The sequence below is a fragment of the Solanum stenotomum genome, unplaced genomic scaffold (genome assembly GCF_019186545.1).
Source record: "Solanum stenotomum isolate F172 unplaced genomic scaffold, ASM1918654v1 scaffold17194, whole genome shotgun sequence".
NCBI classification, from domain to species: Eukaryota; Viridiplantae; Streptophyta; class Magnoliopsida; order Solanales; family Solanaceae; genus Solanum; species Solanum stenotomum.
The window spans coordinates 1-5,411 of NW_026024435.1; the positions used below are offsets into that span (position 1 = coordinate 1).

General features: G+C 37.2%; 1 non-coding gene across 1 annotated transcript; it reads right to left on the minus strand.

Annotated features, from left to right (window-relative positions):
* Positions 1–4,307: 4,307 nt before the first annotated feature.
* Positions 4,308–4,467, minus strand: LOC125850455 (U1 spliceosomal RNA). The gene has a single exon (XR_007444805.1). It is a non-coding gene; the product is annotated as a U1 spliceosomal RNA (small nuclear RNA).
* Between the last annotated feature and the right edge of the window lie 944 nt (positions 4,468–5,411).

The window sequence follows — 5,411 nt, forward strand, 5'->3', positions numbered from 1 at the left end:
CTAGTATGTTGTTGCGCGGAATCTAACACTCGTGGGTGGGGACAATCTCTCTTCATATGCCCAGGTTCTCCACAGTTGTAACATGTACGATCAAAAGATGGCCTACTGCCCTCTGAAGGTACGACTCACTAGCTATCCTGAATCAAATTATGAGGTGGAGTTCCTGAGCAATTACCTGTAGAGGCGGGCATAGCGGACTAAATTCACTTGGTTGCAAGCGTTGGTCTTCCTGAACCTCTAGAATAAGAACCTTGAAAGTTACCCGAGTTTTTAGCCCTTTCTGCCAATGCCTTAGCCTGACCGTCTTGCCTCACCCCCTCTACTTTCTTAACATAGTATGTTACCTCATTAAAGCTCCTCTTTGAAGAGGTCATATACACAGATAAAACCTGCAACTCAGAATTTAATCCCCTAATAATTAAATGGATCCTCTCCTCTTCAGTAGTCACCAACTGAGTAGCATATCTAGACAAAGCATGGAACTTGGCCTCATAAGCAGCCACAGTCATACCACCTAGCTCCAAAGCCATGAACTCATCCTTCTTGTGATCCCTTAAAGTCCGAGGCATATATTTCTCTAGAAATAGAGCATGAAATTGGGTCCAAGTAAGTGGAGGTAAAGTTGAAGATCTGCATTCCATATAAGCTCTCCACCACTGCTTAGCCTCACCTTGAAGTTGAAAAGTCACGAACTCAACCCCATGCTGATGGACAATTTCCAACTTATGAAGCCTCTCATAGCAGTCTAAGATAAACTCATAAGCATCCTCATTCTCATAACTAAGAAACACATGAGGTTTTAGCTTTAAAAACTTAGTCAAATTTCATGCTCATTACCAGTCATAACAGAACCCAACAAAGGACGGAAGAAAGCATCATTACCTCCCGTTCCACCCGTCTTAGAGGCAGTGTTAGCAATAGGAGGATGGGCGGGGGTCTGAGCTGCTTGAACAGAGGGAAGCACTCCAGGACCAACCAACCCCTTCAAGAACGACATAATCTGCTGAGCCAACACTGGATCTAAGGAAGGAATACTTGTAGTCTCCGCATGCACCTCTTTCTCTTGTCCCACATCCTCAACATTTTCAATATTCTCAAGATGAACATTCATCTCTATCTCTTCATGATGCGCAAGAGGGATCTCATTCATAAGAGCATTCTCAGCAGGAGCTTTATTCCCAGCAGGTGCTACTCTTTCACGGCCTCTACCCCTAGCTCTTCCTCTACCCCTACCTCGATCGCGACCTCTCGCTGCAGATTCCTCAGCTAGAGCATTGACGGGAGCTACGGGTCTGACGCCGTTGAACCTAGTATTAACCATTTGTGGACAGAAGAGTGAAGGAGGTTAGATATCAATTTGAATCGCCAGATACCAATTAGAATCAAGTCATAGAACGAAAGGAGACAAGAGAAAACAGAGAGATTTCCTAAAGTCCTATAGCCTCTAGAAGAAAAGTAAAGGTGTCCCCGTATCGTTCCACAAGACTCTACTAGACTCATTTTGGTACATCGAGATCAACGAACCTAGGCTCTGATACCAACTTTGTCACGGCCTAGACCGTCGTGATTGGCACCCATACTAACCCTCTGGTGGGAGAACCACTACTACAACCCAAACCAAGAAACTAAACCAAAAATTAAAGCATTTAAGGATACGAAACAAGTTAAATACTGAGGAAAGAAATAGGGAGTTCTCATAAACTCCAAACAATAGTCTATCAACTAAACAAATACAGAAAATATACCTAGAACCTGAAAATCAATATACCAAATCATCTAAAGTTCAACAAGTCTAAACAAGATGGGTCACAACCCCAAACTAATGAACAAATCCACTAACTAGAAAGTCTAAGTCCGCAATGTGGACATAGAATGGCAGCCAAAAAGACTGGCTCACCCTTGAATTCGAACGATGATTATTGATCTTCTAAACGAGGTATGTCAGTAGCCGCTTGAAGATGTCCTGTACTCAACAAAGAAAGAGCAAGTGCAGTATCAGTACACAACCATAGTGTACAAGTAGGATATCGCGGCTATCCCACTAAGTGTAACATAAGCAAGTCAATACAACATTATAAACATGCAAAATACTGAACATATACAATATTGATTATCACATGCTCAACAATATACATTTATAACAAGTCATTGGTCCTCTCATGGAACCCAAACCCAAGCTGTTAGCATACCGAAATGTGGTACCTGATCCAATGTTTATGTCAGAACGTGGCAACGATCCCATAATTATGCCGAAACATGGCAATCGATCCCAATTAGTATACCAGAATGTGGTATCCAATCCAATCAACACACCACAATCACAGTCACAAGTATATTCTCAATAATCATACAATGAAGTTATTCATGGCATATAGTTATTCATTTATCTTATTTACAATAAGTGTGATCAATAATGTAACATTTGCATACATATATGTATCATAATGAAGCAAGAACAAACATACATCACGCAATCATAGAATCACAATCATCACCTACCTTGAAACAAGCTTGAAACCCTAAGAAACTTGATCCTTCCCTTTCCGGATTCGTTCCGCTTTTTCTTGGTCAACAAATAATCAATATATTACGGGAATCAATTAACAATCACTAATTATCCAAATTACTAACAATTCTATGAACCCTAGATCAAACTCATGATCCCAAGTATCCAAAAAGGGATGTTCCCATCATAGAATCTAGATCAAAACCCTCCTCTATCGATAATTATCCATTCTATTACGTTCTACGGATCGAAAAATGGATTCAAGGAGTGAAAAGCTTACATTTAGCCTCAAGAATGGTAAAAAATTGTCAAGAGTCGCTTGGGGTTCGTTCCTTAACTCTAAAAATCAAACAGTGCAGAATAAAGACATTTTGGGGTTTATTTACGACCTTAAGTCACATCGAACCCGCCTCAGCAGTCCTCACCCAGCTACAGCGGCCCCGCCCTAGCGGCAGAAATCTCGCCCCAACAGCTTGCACGGAACTAGTGAGCTACTTTAATAATTCTAAGACCCCCTTTTCACAGCACCCCTTCAACCAATGACGCTCAAAAAATATTGTTCACGCTAAGATCGATTCCAGGAGCTCTACTCATCTGAATTCAATTTTGTAAAGTCGTACGAGTTCCTTAACGACTTATCTAACTACTCATGTAATCAAAATCATAAATAAGTCACCCGATTATTATCATATTTTCCTACACCTTAATGACTTCGATTTCGTCCAAATCTGGACTAGGTTGGGAAATTTCAAGTTACTACAAAAACAAATTCTGACCCAAAAAATTTTCCCGTTGATTTTTCTATAATGACGGAACCCGGTCATTATAGGAATAACGTTCGTTTTTTTATTTTACAAGAAAAAACTTGGGTTTTCTTCTCCCTTTTGGACTGAGAAGAAATCTCTATAAGTAGGGGTTCTTCTAACCTAGAAAAGAATAAGATTTTCTATATAATATTTGTCCACCCAAATATTGAGAGAGTTCGGATGTGAACTTGGGATCATTGTAGAAGATTGTAATGTTGATGTCTATCTTGTGGATTCGCTTGAAGGTATGTCTAACTTATCTGCTCACGCTTCAAGAGATAATTCTTGAATTAAATTTCAGCAAATTTATGTGTTCTAGCATGATTATATGTGTTCTAGCATAAACCTACTGGTTATCTGTTATTCATTTAAGGAGCATATTTTGGTATGCTTTCGTTGTGCGTATTGTTTTCCAACATTTAGTCCGTACTCTATGTACATATCGCCAAAGCCTATAGGGATAGTTGATCAGATGACAATTAACTAATGTCGATAAAAGATTTTGTACCATTTGTTAATGTGCATATTTATTGCTGCTATAAATTATTTTTGTCGTAGTGTAATATTGTGTCCACTAATGTTGTTACAACTTGCCTACATGGATAACGTATCGATGTGGGAGATGAGACGCAAGAATCAGACGAAAAAAGTGAAGTATTCAATTCTATCAACCTATTTGTTTATGTTTCTTTTCTTTTCAATTTTTTCATGTTGATTGCTATAGATATTCTGCAACTTCTTAGTAATCATTAATACAATTGTAAATTCTAATATAAAGATCAAAGCATTTGTTTTTTAATGTTTCACTGTGAAGAATAGGAAAAGATAGAAATTATTGAGAATGTGGGTGCTCAAATAACTCACAAGCCTATAAATTAGATACTAGAAATAGTTGTACTTTGAATAGGGTAGATATAAATTATTGAGAATGTGTGTGCTCAAATAACTCACAAGCGTATAAATTAGATACTAGAAATAGCTGTACTTTGAATAGGGTAGGGGCCGTGCAAATGCAAGCCCCCGTTGTCACAAATTATGACGTAGGATCAACTACTTGGATCGTCCTTAGGAAGGCACTCTTCCAAAGTGAAATGGAGGTCACCACCTAGGCTATGGGCCTTCTTGATCGCCCATTGACCTCGTCTGTTTTAATTATGTTTCTCTATTGTCCTTTGTCTCTTATTTTAGTATCTCATCATTACTCTTTTGTCTTCTCTACTTAGCGATGTGGGAGTAAGTCATTATTTTCTTCAATTTTCCTATCAATATTGAATTTCAATTTAATGAACTTTCATCAGTTATCACACTTTCCATGTACTCATTCATACTATTAGGGTTGTGTATCGATTGATTCGGTTTAAAACTCTATCAATCTAAATTTTGATTTTTCTTTTGTTACCTTAGGATCCGACGATAACACAAATCATGATCACACAAAAAATGGTAACTTTTATACAAGTCCCCTCGAAGGAATACATCAAATACAACTTCCAGGATGTTGAATCATTTCACAGTCATTTTCAAGTTGTTGTAAATCAGGTATACAAGTTTTTAATAATGTAACTGTGATATGTCATTATGTAAAGAAAACCAATTTCTAGTAAAATAACTACTAGAACCAAATATATAGGCGTTCTACATCTGCATCGTCTAATATAATAATTTTTATTCAGTTGTAACAAAAAAAGATACTTCAAAGAAAAACATTAGTCAATACTGATTCTGAAAACAAACTTTTCTTCACTAACTTCATACCTTATGCATTTTCAGATACTGTAAATGAAAATTATGAACTCATTCACGTCAAGGAGAATAAATGCTTCTCTAGCAATTCATATTTTTGCTTCCATGTAAATAGTAGTTGGTTAATTAAGGTGTCTACCAATTAGGAGATAGTTGGGTAGTGTGTGACTTTTATTCCGTACAAATACTAATATATTGTGTTGAGGTTGCTAATTTATAGGATAGTTGGGTAGTTTGTTTTTTTATTTTTGCTATATATACATGTACTGAACAGAGGAATAAACACAGGAAATATTCAGCACGTCTCTTTTATATATTTATTTTTGCAATCTTTCATATACCATTAATCATTATAG